Source organism: Pelecanus crispus, chromosome W, assembly GCF_030463565.1.
Source record: "Pelecanus crispus isolate bPelCri1 chromosome W, bPelCri1.pri, whole genome shotgun sequence".
Classification (NCBI taxonomy): domain Eukaryota; kingdom Metazoa; phylum Chordata; class Aves; order Pelecaniformes; family Pelecanidae; genus Pelecanus; species Pelecanus crispus.
The window spans coordinates 4,065,833-4,083,402 of NC_134675.1; the positions used below are offsets into that span (position 1 = coordinate 4,065,833).

The following is a 17,570-nucleotide window of genomic DNA, read 5'->3' on the forward strand; positions in this document are numbered from 1 at the left end:
TTATAAAGTAAATATAATTACAAATTTATGTACAAGCAAATTAATTTTATCGGTAAGGTTAGCTTTTCCCTAAGAATATTTCTAACATATTCGCATTATAACATATCACAGAAAATCCATATCTGTCCCACAGATCGTTGGATAGTAGCATCACAAGATAGCAATTCATTCTGCTTGATGAGTCTATTCAGTTTTATCCAGATGTCCTCCAAATTCTGATTATTACAAATAGACTGTTCAGTTGTCCACTTTGCTCTGTAAAATGCATGCAGTTTTAATCTTTTCAAATTATTCCGCAGTTCTTGAGATAAAGGAAGAATCTTTTCTTTAAGCTTAGGGCTAGGGAGAGAGACACTCCAAGACCTTTTCAATTTTTGTTTTCCATTAAGTGGTGGTTCTCCTTGGTTCTCAAAGTTAATTGATCTGTGAACAGTTTGTGCTTGGATTAAAGTCTGGCCATGTTTCATGTTAGACTGAAACTCAATGAGATTTTTTTGTGCAGTCATAATCAGGAGATCTTATAATATATTCTGAAGGTGTAGAAAGTTGCTTCAGTTCTTCTGCTTCCTCACAAGAAATAACAGGTGGTTGCTTTTTTGTTTTGAGGGGAAGTCCATACAGATAATTTGGAAAACAGGGTGTAAATCTCGGTAACTGATGAATGGGAAACTCCCTCACTGCTGCTTCTGCAAATTTATGCAGTTTTATTAGATCTCTCTGATGCAGTCAATAATGCAAGACCACTTCCATGCTTGTACAGTAGGAATCCAGTTATTCTTAAGAAAAGGAACAGTCTCTTGATTAGGATTCTCAAATCTAGACCAAAGCATCCTATTTACAAGAATTTTCTTGCCCTGTGCTGCAAAGATCAGTGGAAAACAGGATGTAAAGCAGAAGTATTATAAAAAAATAAGACACTACCATATTAAGAAAAACATTGCTAGGATATTTTGCAAAAAACCCAACATGTAGTAAAAATAAGCTAGAGATATATATCAGAACATTTCTCCTTTACCCAGGCTGAACATTAGAGACTGTATTCCATCATTACCAGCATAACTTCAGTACGCTGAACATTACCCATATGCACGCAGTTTACTCAACATTGTCTCTCCTAAGAGGGACTTTTACTGTCACCATTTCATACTTGCCATCCATCTATCATTATTCTTGCTATATTGTTGTGATGCATATTAAAAAGAATTTTTTTCCTGTTAAGGACAACTCAGAAGTTAATCTCAGATGTCAAATTTTACATACTAAGGTAACCATCATTATCTTTTCCTAGCGATTACGTACACATATGACTATTTCTAATAAGCATAACAAAGTATGAAGTGAAAAATTTATTTTAAACATCATCTTTAATAAGACATACAATTACTACTGCCTATTTTATCAAATTTACCAAATATATATAATTTTTAAGTATTTTCCTCCTACACTTCAACATGCTAAGCCAGGGCATATAAAGCAACTAGAAAACACACTGTATGTTATAAAAACCCTTCCTGAAATAGTACTGACAGATATAGCAGTTTTTAAAGTCACAGGTTAAAAGGGAAGTGCTATGGGCAAACTAAAGTTGTCTGTTTTTTTCCATTTTATATCAGAACTACACATTTAGTTTTACTCTCAGAGCTTCTGAGCAATGCATGCAGACATCCTTCTGGAATAACTTAAGGACTTGATAATTGCTTAATTTATTAGACTTTTAGAATAACTTTTAGAATAACTGAAGCACTTAAGCCCTTACAGATTTTATACTCTTAAAAAAAAAAAAATCTATCATTGCTTTCTTTCATACAAAGAGTATATTAAATGGGGGGGGGGGGGGGGAGAAGAACTACAAACACTACTGTGAAACATAACATAACATGCACTCTCTTGCTCTCCTGGTTTTTTTTTCTCCTCCCTAACACGTTTGCAATCATTTCAGGCTCCCTGCCAGAGATCAGCAACATACAATGATATTAAAATCAATAAAACCTAGGACTGCTTAATCATTACACTGTCAAGATTTTGTTTAAAATGAACACAATGCAGAGAAACCCTGATACCTTTCTCACTTCTATTTGCAAAATCTACAGCCTGGACACTGCACTAAATTCAATACAAGCCCAAGGATTCCATTGATTTCTCACAAAAGCAAAACAATTCATCATAAAACTTTTTACTTTGAATTAATTACTATCAAAATGCATTTGTAATGGCAGCTGATGGTGGTTCATGTTGTCAGGGTTTTGGCTTTGTTACTTTGTGTGTGTACATATATGGAAAAGGGCTTTTTGATCTCTGAATTATGGTTAACAGATTTTACTGTGACATGCAGACACCACAAAAACTCTCCAGGAGTGTTGTAAAACTAGTAAATGGACAGAAGATGGACTCTGAAATCATCTAAACACCTGCACTACTTTAGACATCTGAGTGCTCTCACTGATTTAGGATGCTTGCAGAATTGAGGTTTTAACCAACTATTTATTACTCCTACTTCACCAGAGACATATATTTTCAAAACAAGCACTGTCAAAAAGAAAGTAAATATTATGTCTATTGACTGAAATAAGGTGAAAATAGACTCAGGCTTCTCAGTGTTTCAATTGCTAACTTACTGGTACCTAAGTACCATAGGCAGGGAAGGAGAGGCGGTGGGGTGGCTCTGTATGTTAGGGAGTGTTTTGACTGTATAGAGCTCGACAGTGGTGATGATAAGGTCGAGTGCTTATGGGTAAGGATGACGGGTATGGCCAACAAGGCGGATGTCCTGTTGGAAGTCTGCTATAGACCACCCAACCAGGATGCAGAGATAGATGAAGTGTTCTACAAGCGGCTGGCAGAAGTCTCGCAATCACCAGCCCTTGTTCTCGTGGGGGACTTGAACTTGCCGGACATCTGCTGGAAATACAACACAGCAGAGAGGCAACAGTCTCAAAAGTTCCTAGAGTGTGTGGATGATAACTTTCTGACACAGCTGGTAAGCGAGCCTACCAGGGGAGGTGCCTCGCTTGACCTGCTGTTTACTAATAGAGAAGGGCTTGTGGGAGATGTCGAGATCAGAGACCATCTTGGGCTTAGTGACCATGATATGATAGAGATCTCGATTCTGGGTGACGTAAAGACGAGGGGCAGCAAAACTGTTACGATGGACTTCCAGAGGGCAGACTTTGGCCTGTTCAGGACGCTGGTTGGGAAAGTCCCTTGGGAGGCAGTCCTGAAAGGCAAAGGGGTCCAGGAAGGCTGGGCCTTCTTCAAGAAGGAAGTCTTAAGGGCGCAGGAGCGGGCTGTCCCTGTGTGCCGTAAGACCAACTGGCAGGGAAGACGACCAGCCTGGCTGAATAGGGAGCTTTTGCGGAGACTCAGGGAAAAAAGGAGAGTCTACCGCCTTTGGAAGAAGGGGCGGGCAACTCAGGAGGAGTACAGGGATCTTGTTAGGTCCTGCAGGGAGGAAATTAGAAAAGCAAAAGCCCAGCAAGAAGTTAATCTGGCCACTGTTGTAAAAGATAATAAAAAATGCTTTTATAAGTACATCAGCAACAAAAGGAGAGCCAAGGAGGATCTCCATCCTTTGCTGGATGTGGGGGGGAACATTGTCACCGAGGACAAGGAAAAGGCTGAGGTACTTAATGCCTTCTTTGCCTCTGTGTTTAACAGCCAGACCAGTCATCCCCAGGTTACTCAGCCCCCTGAGCTAGAAGACAGGGACAGGGACCAGAATGGAGCCCTCATAGCACAGGAGGAAGCAGTTAATGACCTGCTATGCCACCTGGATGCTCACAAGTCTATGGGGCCAGATGGGATCCACCCAAGAGTATTGAGGGAGCTGGCAGAGGAGCTTGCCAAGCCACTTTCCATCGTCTCTCAGCAGTCCTGGTTATCAGGGGAGGTCCCTGATGACTGGAGGCTTGCCAATGTGACGCCCATCTACAAGAAGGGCCAGAAGGAGGACCCAGGGAACTACAGGTCTGTCAGCCTGACCTCGGTGCCGGGAAAGATTATGGAGAGGTTCATCTTGAGTGAACTCAACAGGCATGTGCAGATCAACCAGGGGATCAGGCCCAGTCAGCACGGGTTCATGAAAGGCAGGTCCTGCTTGACCAACCTGATCTCCTTCTATGATCTGGTGACCCGCCTGGTAGATGAAGTAAAGGCTGTGGACATCATTTACCTGGACTTTAGCAAAGCCTTTGACAGTCTCCCATAATATTCTCCTAGGGAAACTGGCATCTCATGGCTTGGACGGGCGTAGTCTTCGCTGGGTAAAAACTGGTTGGGTGGCCGAGCCCAGAGAGGAGTGGTATATGGAGTTAAGTCCAGTTGGCGGCCGGTCATGAGCGGTGTTCCCCAGGACTCTGTTTTGGGGCCAGTCTTGTTTAATATCTTTATCAATGATCTAGATGAGGGGATCGAGTGCACCCTCAGTAAGTTTACAGACGAAACCAAGTTGGGTGGGAGTGTCGATCTGCTTGAGGGTAGGATGGCCCTGCAGAGGGACCTGGACAGGCTGGACCGATGGGCCAAGGCCAACTGTATGAGGTTTAACAAGGCCAAGTGCCGGGTCCTGCACTTGGGTCGCAACAACCCCATGCAACCCTACAGGCTTGGGGAAGAGTGGCTGGAAAGCTGCCTGGCCGAAAAGGACCTGGGGGTGTTGGTGGACAGCCGGCTGAACATGAGCCAGCAGTGTGCCCAGGTGGCCAAGGCGGCCAACAGCATCCTGGCTTGTATCAGGAATAGTATGGCCAGCAGGAGCAGGGAGGTGATCGTCCCCCTGTACTCGGCGCTGGTGAGGCCGCACCTGGAATACTGTGTCCAGTTTTGGGCCCCTGAATACAAGACAGACATTGAATTGCTGGAGCATAACCAAAGAAGAGCAACAAAGCTGGTGAAGGGTCTGGAGAACAAGTCTTATTAGGAGCGGCTGAGGGAACTGGGGTTGTTTAGTCTGGAGAAAAGTAGGCTGAGGGGACGTTGTGTTACCCGCTGTGCAAGAACCCATTCACACACTGAGTCGAGATATTTGCTTTATTCCATTTCTGCGCAGAGATGGGTGCTAGGTGGTAATTCCACAAAGCTAGCACACCCCGTTATCCTTGCTTCACATATTTATACAATTAAACAAAGTCACTATGCCTAGTGTTAATACCTAGTTGTTAGTCATTTATTATTAGTTAGTCAGTTATTATTTGTATATTGTTATTATATTGTTATTATTATCATTACTGTTTTACTTTATTTCACTTACTAAACTGTTCTTATCTCAACTCCCTCTTACTCCTCTGATTCTCTCCCCCATCCCATCGGGGTAGGGGGAGTGAGTGTGCGGCTGCGTGGTGCTTCGCTGCTGGCTGGGGCTTGTCGCAATATAATAGTATATAATAATATAATATAATATAATATAATAATGATAATAATAACAGGTCCAGTAGCCTGGATTTAGAGGGTAAGGAAGCCAAGCAGCTGGGATCCCTTTCTAGGGAAGGGGGCATTGACAAAGCAATTGGAAAAGGGGCAAAACCGCTCAGCCTCTGGAGGCAACTTCTGTCAAGTGTGAAGGAACGGTGTCCCTTCAAGGAGGATGTTATATACCGCCCAAGCAAATGGACCACCGTAGAGAAGGGTATCCAGTACCTGAGGGAATTAGGCGTGCTGGAGGTGATTTATAGTGACCTGAATGATGAGCAGTTACCCAAAGATCCAGATGAAGTCCAGTGCATAGGACCCATGTGGCGGAAGGTGGTACAGAACACACCAACATCATATGCCAACTCGTTGGCAATACTGACCGGGAAAGATGACAAGGTACCAAAGGTGGATGAAGTGGCTGGCCTACTCCGGGAATACGAAGAAAGCATCTCTTCCTCCCTACGGGCCTGTGTCTCGGCTGTGGAAAAACTGTCCCGAGAGTTCCAGCAACTCAGAGAGGATGTGTCCTGCTCCCCACCTACACGGACCAGTATCTCAGCCATTAGGAGTCAACGTCCTTATGCTCAAGAGAGAGGATATAGAGGATATATAGCAAGGGGTACCCTGTAGTTTTACCTCTGTGACCATGGACATGACATGAGGAAGTGGGATGGAAAATCTACCTCGAACCTAGAGGCACGGGTGTGTGAGTTGCAAGGAAGAACTATTAGAAAAGGCGGTTCTCCCAGGAAAATTGCAGCTCCAGTTTCCAGTGAGCAGTTCCCCAGACAGAGTAAGAGGGCTAATTTCACTTCCGATCTTAATCAAGGGACTTTTGATTCACATTTACAAGGAGTGAACAGCGAATACTGTGACCAGTGTTAGAGGGGCCCTGCCTCCAGCCAGGTGGAGGAAAGGGACAATCGGGTTTACTGGACTGTGTGGATTCGATGGCCTGGAACATCAGACCCACAGGAGTAGAAGGCTCTAGTGGACACTGGTGCACAGTGTACCCTAATGCCATCAAGCTATAGAGGGGCAGAACCCATCTGTATTTCTGGAGTGACAGGGGGATCCCAACAGCTCACTGTACTGGAGGCTGAAGTGAGCCTAACTGGGAATGAGTGGCAGAAGCACCCCATTGTGACTGGCCCAGACGCTCCGTGCATCCTTGGCATAGGCTACCTCAGGAGAGGGTATTTCAAGGACCCAAAAGGGTACCGGTGGGCTTTTGGGATAGCTGCCTTGGAGACGGAGGAAATGAAACAGCTGTCCACCTTGCCCGGTCTCTCAGAGGACCCTTCTGTTGTGGGGTTGCTGAGGGTCGAAGAACAACTGGTGCCGATCGCTACCACAGTGGTGCACCGGCGGCAATATCGCACCAACCGAGACTCCCTGATTCCCATCCCTAACCTGATTTGTCTCCTGGAGAGCCAGGCAGTGATCAGCAAGACTCGCTCACCCTTTAACAGTCCCATATGGCCAGAGCAAAAGGCTAATGGGGAGAGGAGACTAGAAATTAGTCCAAATCCTTCTGAAGGCTGGTTTTGCCATAAAACAAAGTAAGGTCAAGGGACCTGCACAGGAGATCCAGTTTTTAGGAATAAAATGGCAAGATGGACGTCGCCAGATCCCAATGGATGTGATCAACAAAATAACAGCCATGTCCCCACCAACCAGCAAAAAGGAAACACAAGCCGCCTTAGGCGTTGTGGGTTTTTGGAGAATGCATATTCCAAAGTACAGTCAGATCGTAAGCCCTCTCTATCAAGTGACCTGGAAGAAGAACGATTTCAAATGGGGCCCTGAGAAATGACAAGCCTTTGAACAAATTAAACGGGAGATAGTTCATGCAGTAGCCCTTGGGCCAGTCCGGGCAGGGCAGGATGTTAAAAATGTGCTCTACACTGCAGCCGGGGAGAATGGCCCTACCTGGAGCCTCTGGCAGAAAGCACCAGGGGAGACTCGAGGTCGACCTCTAGGGTTTTAGAGTTGGGGATACAGAGGATCCGAAGCCCGCTATCCTCCAACTGAGAAGGAGATATTGGCAGCATATGAAGGGGTTCGAGCTGCTTCAGAAGTGGTTGGTACTGAAGCCCAGCTCCTGCTGGCACCCCGACTGCCGGTGCTGGGCTGGATGTTTAAAGGGAGGATTGCCCTCTACACATCATGCAACTGATGCTTCGTGGAGTAAGTGGGTTGCACTAATCACACAAGGGGCTCGAATAGGAAACCCCAGTCGCCCAGGAATCTTGGAAGTGATCATGGACTGGCCAGAAGGGAAAAACTTCAGAATATCACCAGAGGAGGAGGTGACACGTGCCGAAGAGGCCCCACTGTATAATAAATTGCCAGAAAATGAGAAGCAATATGCCCTGTTCACTGATGGGTCCTGTCGTCTTGTGGGAAAGCATCGGAGGTGGAAAGCTGCTGTATGGAGTCCTACACGAGAAGTTGCAGAAACTGCTGAAGGAGAAGGGGAGTCGAGTCAGTTTGCAGAGGTGAAAGCCATCCAGATGGCTTTAGATATTGCTGAAAGAGAAAAGTGGCCAGTCCTTTATCTCTGTACTGACTCGTGGATGGTGGCAAATGCCCTGTGGGGGTGGTTGCAGCAATGGAAGCAGAGCAACTGGCAGCACAGAGGCAAACCCATCTGGGCTGCCGCATTATGGCAAGATATTGCTGCCCGGGTAGAGAACCTGGTTGTAAAAGTTCGTCACATAGATGCTCATGTACCCAAGAGTCAGGCCACTGAAGAACATCAAAACAACCAGCAGGTGGATCAGGCCACTAAGATTGAAGTGGCTCAGGTGGATCTGGACTGGCAACATAAGGGTGAACCTGGGTGACCTCCCCCTCTGGCAAAGGCAAACCCATTCGTGGGATTGCTTTTGCTCAAGGACCTGGGTGCATTTGGTGGGTGATGCGAAAGGATGGGGAAGCCCAATGTGTACCTCAAGGGAATTTGATTTTGGGTGAAAATAGCCAATGAACTGAATTGTATGATGTTAATTGCTATATAATACTGTATGTTATCTCTTATTGTATGTTGTCTCTTAACTGTATGTTAATGTTAAGTATATAATACTCTATGTTATGGTTGCTATATGCCACATCAATGGTGTTACAGTAAGAATCGCCCAACTTAATGAAGATGAACTTTGATGAAACCGTGTTGGAATGAGAACTGGCTTCAGCATGCAACAGTCCAACACTGCACACCACCTCTCCTGCTCTGAAAGACTGTGGTGACACATGGAACCCAAAGTCATGGACTAAATGAACTCAATGGACATTTTAGAGGGATGGCCCATAGAGAAAAGGAATAATATCTGTATGTACATATCAAGACAGGGAAAGTGGTGGTGCTTAATTAGAATGCATTGGGAAGGGTAGGACCTGTGCATGACGTAGATGGTATAGAATAAGGGGTGGATACTGTCCTGGTTTTGGCTGGGATAGAGTTAATTTTCTTCCTAGTAGCAGGCATAGTGCTGTGGTTTGGATTTAGGATGAGAAGAATGCTGATAACACACTGATGGTTTAGTTGTTGCTGAGTACTGCTTATGCTAGTCAGGGACTTTTCAGCTTCCCATGCTCTGCCAGGTGCACAAGAAACTGGGAGGGGGCACAGCCAGGACAGTTGATCCAAGCTGCCCCAAGGGCTATTCCATAACATATGACGTCATGCTCAGTATATAAACTGGGGGGAGTTGGCCGGGTGGAGCTTTCGCTGCTCACGAACTGGCTGGGTATCGGTCAGTGGGTGGTGAGCAATTGCATTGTGCATCACTTGCTTTGGATATTATCATTATTATTATTATGTTGTTGTTATCATTACTATCTTACTTTATTTCAATTATTAAACTGTTCTTATCTCAACCCAGGAGTGTTTCTCACTCTTACTCCTCCGATTCTCTCCCCCATCCCACCAGGCCAGGGGGTGTGAGCGAGCGGCTGCGTGATGCTTAGCTGCTGGCTGGGGCTAAACCACAACACATGCTCAGTGGGTAGGGGTCTCCCATTGAAGGTGGGTAGCTCTTCCAACAGAGGTGTGGTTTTCATATTATAATTAGCTGGTTGTCTTAGGTGACATTAATTAGTGGATCTTGCTGACTAGTAAAAGAGTACTAAAGGGGAGTTTTGACACTCAAGGATATATATTCATTGTTTTAGAGATCTCTTGGCCTTCTGCTCCTCATTATAGATATCCTTGTGCCTATTGTCTTTAGTACGTTCCTTCAACAATCAGTCATCAATTTCCCCCTTTGAGACTATGCAAGGAAAGAAGATTCACATTTACCCTATACAAGAGTCATCCTTTCATACGTCTGTCTTCCCAAAGTGGAGCAACATTTCCAGGCACATTGGATTAACATTTATATACATACGAATATTAATAATCCTGTAATCAATGTACATATTAGTTTCTTTAACCACAAGCTTAAATCTGGTATCCAAGAGGTCAGCCACTTCCAAGTTTCAGCAAAGCCAAGGGATGTATCATCCTTTTGAATTTCATGTAAAATTTTAGTTTGTTTGCAATTTTCTTTAAGATCAGTAGGTATTCCGCCACTTTGGTCCACTTAGGCACAACAGCTAGTGTTTAGGACAGTGCTTACCCATCCCTTAGTTGCCAGGAGCATATCCAAGGCCATTCTATCCTGAATAGTAATTTCAGTTAACTGGGTCACTTCTTACAGATCCAGCGATTAGTTCTGTTTATGATTTGTATCGGGTTTTGCATTGATCCAAAATGTACGTTCTCTTCCCAGGGATTTTTCACTGGCTGCCTCTCAAAGTTCCAACTATGCACCCTCATGATTAGGCAAAAGGGTAATGATGTTTAGTACCATATTGGCCTGTTCTTGTGAAGAAATTAGTATTTCTACGGATACATGCAATTACAATCGGAACTAATGTCAGTAATAGACAACAAAATAAAGTCAGTCCTTGAGAACATTCTAACTCAAGATATGAGTTTTCGAGGTCCCAGGTACAGTTCATTAAGCTTTAGCGAATTTCAGTTTACAGTCTTCAGTCTGCTCAGCAGTCCACTGCTTCATTGGGGGTGCTTTCTTCACCCAGGTGTAATGTATCCAGGAGTCAATTCCTTCTACCTTTACCGCTGTAAAGATGGTCAGTAAAATGGTGTAAGTCCTCTGGTTGAGGTATCTATTTAGGGAGGATAAAGTTTGCAATAGGGATAATAAATAATTCCTTAACATTTCCTCCCCTTTAAGGTCCCCCCTTATCATAAGGCTATTGACTGGATAGGGTTTCCCATACAGAATTTCAAATGGGCTTATTCCTTCTCTCGCCCTAGGGGCTATTCTAACTCTCATCAAGGCTATTGGTAACACCTCTGTCTATTACATATGCGGCTCTTGGTGTAGTTTTGCTATCTATCTTGTAATCGTTTGATTCATTCTTTCTATTTTTCCACTAGAATGTGGCCTCCAATGGGTATGCAGATCCCATTTAAGACATTTGGAAACTCCTTGCACTACCTCTGAAATAAAGTGGGGCCCATTGTCTGAGGATATTCCTTCCAGTATCCCAAACCTAGGTATTATTTCTTTTAAAAAAATATTTGTTACCTCCCTGGTCCAATTGGTATGGCACAGGAAAGCTTCTGGCCAACCTGAAAAAGTGTCTACAAGAACAAGTAAATATTTATATTGATTACATTTTGGTAACTCCGAAAAATCTATTTGCCAGTATTCCCCAGGGGTGATTCCTCTTTTCACGTCTCCTGCCAGCAGCTTCCACTGAATCTTTGGATTATTTAAACAACAGGTCTGGCATTTCTTTACAACAATGTCAGCCAATGTTTTCATCTTCGGCCGTAATGTATGCCTTTTGATGCTACTCACCTGTCGTGGTTTAGCCCCAGCCAACATCTAAGCACCACGCAGCCGCTCGCTCACTCCCCCTACCCCCATGGGATGGGGGAGAGAATCAGAGGAGTAAGAGTGAGAAACACTCCTGGGTTGAGATAAGAACAGTTTAATAATTGAAATAAAGTAAAATAGTAATGATAATAATAACAATATAATAATAATAGTAATAATAATATACAAAGCAAGTGATGCACAATGCAATTGCTCACCACCCGCCGACCGATACCCAGACAGCTCCCGAGCAGCGATCGCTGCTCCCCGGCCAACCCCCACCAGTTTATATACTGAGCATGACGTCATATGGCATGGAATATCCCTTTGGTCAGTTTGGGTCAACTATTCTGGCTGTGCCCCCTCCCAGTTTCTTGTGCGCCTGGCAGAGCATGGGAAGCTGAAAAAGTCCTTGACTAGCATAAGCAGTACTCAGCAACAACTAAAAACATCAGTGTGTTATCAACATTCTTCTCATACTAAATCCAAAATAGAGCACTATGCCTGCTACTAGGAAGAAAATTAACTCTATCCCAGCTGAAACCAGGACAGTATCCACCCCTTATTCTATACCATCTACGTCATGCACAGGTCCTACCCTTTCCAATGCGTTCTAATTAATCACCACTGGTTTCCCTATCTTGTCTTGATATATACACACAGATATCATTCCCTTCGTCTATGGGCCATTCCTGTAAAATGTCCATTGAGTTCATTTAGCCCATGACTTTGGGTTTCATCTTTCAGAGCAGGAGAGGTGGTGTGCAGTGCAACTAAACCATCAGTGTGTTATCAGCATTCTTCTCATCCTAAATCCAAAACACAGCACTATGCCTGCTACTAGGAAGAAAATTAACTCTATCCCAGCCGAAACCAGGACATCAACATAGCGTCTGCTCCCATATGGGTCTCCTCATGGAAGTTTTGCATAAGTCTTTCCATTATTTACATAGATACCAGCACCTGGTGATTGGGGGTCACCCACCACCCTTTGGAATTCCTCGTGCGCTTTAATATTTCAGCTAATCTATCTTCCTTCTCTGTATACTTGGGCAGTTCCAAACTTATTTTTCCTTCGGGTATTAATGCACCAATTGTTGGCTCCTGCATTGCCACTCTCTTTTGCTGCTGCATCTGCTTGTCAGTTTCCCTGGACAATCTCCCCTTGTCCCTTTTGGTGGGCCTTGCAATGCATCACAACCACTTCTCTGGGTTCTAAAACTGCCTTCCTTTCTTATGTCTTTTCCATACTTGACAGGGCTTCCTTGAGAATTTAATAGTCCCCTTTCTTTCCAGATTGCCCCATGGGTGTGAATAACTCCAAATGCATACTTGGAATCCGTATATATATTAACTCTTTTCCCCTTCCCGATCTCCAAGGCTCGTGTCAGGGCAATTATCTTGGCCTTCTGTGCCGAGGTGTTGGGAGGCAGCAGGTGAGATTCAATTTCTTGAGATCAAGTTACTACTGCATATCCTGCCTGCCTCTCTCCATTATGTATAAAGCTACTCCCATCAGTAAACAATTCCATATCTACACCCTCCAAAGGCTCATCTTTCAAATCTGGCCTACTAGTGTTGTCTCACAAAGGGAGTTCTTTACCTGGTATGCAACAATCCAGTCCACACACTAAGTCGAGATATTGATTTTATTTCATTTCTGCACAGAGATGGGTGCTAGGTGGTAATTCCACAAAGCTAGCACACCGAACGAGACTTTCTGCGCCTTATTTATACACAAAACTTACAGAGTTAGTAATCATTCTTTTTACAATGATTGGTTAGTAATTACCATCCTATCTGCTACTGGTCAACTATATTCTAATTAGCCTCACTTGCTATGTAAATTAGCACGCATGCTCCTTATGGGTGGGTGGGGGGCAAATCCTTTTGGTCCTAAATTGAGTCAGTGGTCGCAATCTCCCCCTGCCGGAATTTACCTTTCCTTCTAGGGTAGGATCTTCCCTTTTATCAGTTTCTCAGTACTCCTTCGAGGTCTAGTTGCTCTGGGATGTCCTTGGTTAAAGGATACTGAATGTTTGTTCTTCTGATTAGGGATGATTAAGTGTCCTTTACTTGCCAGCTTACAAAAACATCTTGGCCTGATACTATGTTAGCTGAGTTTCAGAGTTAGCCTTTAACACTAGCGTAAACTTGCTCAATAGTGTTTAAACAGTCATGTTGCAAAGGCTCCTCTTCTGACAAGGGTAATAAGGTAGCGGGATTCAAGGATGCCACCATCTTAAGGTCCATATCGTCTTGTTCCAGTAATACTGCTTGGTATTTCACTAGCCTGCTTGGGGAGATCCAATGGTGTCCCTTCTGCTCAAGAACAGTCATCACAGCATGGGGTACCAGTACGATTATAGGTTGTCCCAGGGTTAATTTACAGGCTGCTTCTATCAGTAATGCTGTAGTGGCTACAGTTCATAGACAAGCCGGCCATCCTCTACTTACTTCATCCAATTGTTTTGAGAAGTAAGCAACTGGCCACTTCCAGTCACCCAGCAACTGTCAGCACTCCCAATGCTACTTGGTGTCTCTCATGGACATATAATTGAAAGGGCTTATCCATATTTGGCAGGCCCAAGGCTGGTGCCTTCATCAGTTCTCTTTTTATATCATCAAAGCCTTTTCTGCATTCTGGGGTCCATTCCAATAATTCCCTGGGACCGTTTATGGTGGCATATAGGGGCTTAGCCATCAGTCCAAAATTTGGTATCCACATTTGGCACCATCCTGCCATTCCCAGAAAGCCTTGCAATTCCTTCTTGGATTTCGGTACTGTGATTCGACAAATAGCTTCCTTTCGGTCGGCTCCAAGTTCTCTCTGTCCCTTTGAGATTTCAAATCCCAAATACTGAACCTTCTCCTGGGCCACTTGAGCTTTTTTCCTTGAGACTCGGTAACCCACCAGTCCCAAGAAATTTAATAAATCAATTGTGGCTTCAAGACGTTCTTCTCTTCCTCTTGCTCCAACCAATATATCATCCACATATTGTAATAAGGTTATATCAGAATTATTATCTTGCCACATTTCCACTTCCTTCACTAATATATTACCAAACAAGGTGGGGCTGTTCTTGAATTCTTGTGGGAGCACAGTCCAGCATAGTTCCATCTTTGTTCCCATAGTCAGATTTTCCTGTTCAAAAGCGAAGAGGGTCTGACTCTGTTCATCCACCAGGATACAGAAAAAGGCATCTTTCAGGTCCAGGACTGTAAAATAAACATTTGTCTCAGGTATGGTGGTAAGGAGCATGTATGGGTTCGGTACCACAGGATGAACATCAGCTGTGATTCTATTTATTTCCCTGAAGTCCTGGACCAGCCAGTATTCCTGAGTCTTGGGTTTCTTTACTGGTAATATAGGGGTATTATACTCAGACTGGCATTCTTGTAATAGTCTGTATTCCAGAAAGGTTTTTATTAGTGGCTCTAATCCTTTTCAGGCCTCTAATTTGATAGGATATTGTTTTATTCTAACTGGTTTTGCTCTGGGTTTTAATTAAATTTTTATAGGAGTTATGTTTTTTGTTCTTCCCGGTTTTCCTGAGGCCCATACCCAGGGTATTACTGCATCCAACACCCTGTTTGGTATCTTGTTCTCAGGCTTTTCGGTCAGGTTCGATTCAGTCAGCAAGCAAATCTGAGCCTTCCAAGCAGCATCTGGAGGTATATGCAACTGTACAGAGTTGTCAGAGAAGGTTATTTGGGCATTTAATTTACACAACAAATCACATCCCAGTAATGGCAAAGGACATTCTGGCATATAGAGAAATTTGTGAGTTAATCTTGTATTTCCAATCATACATTCCATTGGTTTCAGGAAAGGCCGTATTGTTCACTTTCTCGTTGCCCCAACAACTGAAATTGTAAACTTACTCAAAGGTCCTTTGCAACTGGTAATTACAGAATGAGTTGCTCCACTATCTATTAAAAAAATCAATTGTCTCGTTCCCCAGTTTCACTGGAACCAGGGGATCAGCTGGGGAAACCTCAATTTTCTCCCCTGGTCCCCTTCATTCATTACCTGAGTCTTCCAATAGGATAAGGTTTACATCTTTCTTGTTCCCTGGTTCATTCCTTCCTTGCAGAGTGGGGCATTTTTCCAGTGCCCTTCCTTTCTGCATATTGCACATTGATTGGGTCCTAACAGTGTTCGTGTCACTGGGGCCTGTCCTCGCCCAACACCATTCCATCCTCTTCTCCCTCTGCCTCTCCCTCTCATGCAGTTCCCAGTTACGGCTGCTGCCTACAATTTCAACCTATTTTGTTTCTCTTTCTTCTCCTTTTTTTTTAAATTTTTTTTCTCCTGTTATTAAATACTTTATAGGCTATTCCTATCAGTTGAGAAATTGACATTCCCCCAAACAAATATTCCATTATTGTCCCCATTCAACAGTTTACATTTTTTTCACGTCGTAATCATTTCTCAAAGCAAAAAAAACCCCACCAAACCAGATTTATATACGGCACCTGATCCCATTTATCTAACCTTCTACAAAATAACATTAATTGTAACATAGTATTATAATTCAATGTTCCATTCTCCGGCAACTTTTTTCCATCATCAAGATCATACATCAGCCGCCATTGTCTACAATATTGCTGTAATCTTTCTTTTGTCAGAGGGTCCCCACCATACTTATTCCAGTGTTTCAGGATGCATCCTAGAGGGGAGCATGGGGAAACTTCCTTGGAAGTAGTCGTACCCATGTCATTACCGAAAAAGAATTTCCTAACCCAAGGTTTCATGCACTCAGCTCTGACCCCCTGCCATCAAAGATAAGGGACCCCTACCCTTATCACACATCTATGTGTGAAACCTGATAACCACAATTAAAATAACAACTACTTACCAATTCAGTGGTCCCGCTCCTCACACAAATATCTCTCTTGGCATTGCACCTTTGAGTCACCTATTGCCTGACAGCAGAGAGGAACTGGGGGGGAGTCCCTGAATAACAGTTCAGTGTGTGCTGGAATCCCACATGGTCGACTTCACCTGATTAACATGTGGCTCAGAGGCTGGTGCCATCGGTGGAGTTATGGATTTTTTGATCATGGGGAGGTTTACACAGCACCGGGCCTGCTGGCGGCTGATGGAGATTGGCTGTCTCCAAGAGGGAAAAAGATTCTCGCTCATGAGTTGGCGGGGCTCATCGAGAGGGCTTTAAACTAGGTTCAAAGGGGGAAGGGGATATAACCAAACTCGCTAGAGAGGAGCCCAAGGGTGGCATGGCAATGTTGGGGGTGAAATCAATAGCATGTACACCAATGCACACAGCATGGGCAACAAACAGGAGGAGCTGGAAGCCCTTGCGCAGCAGGATAACTATGACTTAGCCTCCATCACAGAAACATGGTGGGACGACTCTCATGAGTCTCTGTATGTTAGGGAGTGTTTTGACTGTATAGAGCTCAACAGTGGTGATGATAAGGTCGAGTGCTTATGGGTAAGGATGACGGGTATGGCCAACAAGGCGGATATCCTGCTGGGAGTCTGTTATAGACCACCCAACCAGGATGAAGAGGTCGATGAAGCGTTCTGTAAGCGGCTGGCAGAAGTCTCACAATCGCCAGCCCTTCTTCTCGTGGGGGATTTCAACTTGCCGGACATCTGCTGGAAATACAACACAGCAGAGAGGCAACAGTCTAGGAAGTTCCTGGAGTGTGTGGAAGATAACTTTCTGACACAGCTGGTAAGCGAGCCTACCAGGGGAGGTGCCTCACTTGACCTGCTGTTTACAAACAGAGAAGGGCTTGTGGGAGATGTCGAGGTCAGAGGCCGTCTTGGGCTTAGCGACCATGATATGATAGAGTTTTCGATTCTTGGTGATGTAAAGAGGAGGGGCAGCAAAACTGTTACCATGGACTTCCAGAGGGCAGACTTTGGCCTGTTCAGGACGCTGGTTGGGAAAGTCCCTTGGGAGGCAGTCCTGAAGGGCAAAGGGGACCAGGAAGACTAGGCCTTCCTCAAGAAGGTAGTCTTAAGGGCGCAGGAGCGGGCTGTCCCCGTGTGCCGTAAGACCAACCAGCGGGGAAGAAGACCGTCCTGGCTGAACAGGGAGCTTTTGTGGGGACTCAGGGGAAAAAGGAGAGTCTACCACCTTTGGAAGAAGGGGCAGGCAACTCGAGAAGAGTACAGAGATCTCGTTAGGTCATACAGAGAGAAAATTAGAAAGGCAAAAGCCCAGCTAGAACTCAATCTGGCCACTGTTGTAAGAGGGAATAAAAAATGTTTCTACAAATACATTAACAATAAAA

At 44.3% G+C, this 17,570-nt stretch overlaps 1 pseudogene; it reads right to left on the reverse strand.

Annotated features, from left to right (window-relative positions):
* On the reverse strand, positions 1-765 carry LOC142596544 (shieldin complex subunit 3-like; annotated as a pseudogene).
* Between the last annotated feature and the right edge of the window lie 16,805 nt (positions 766-17,570).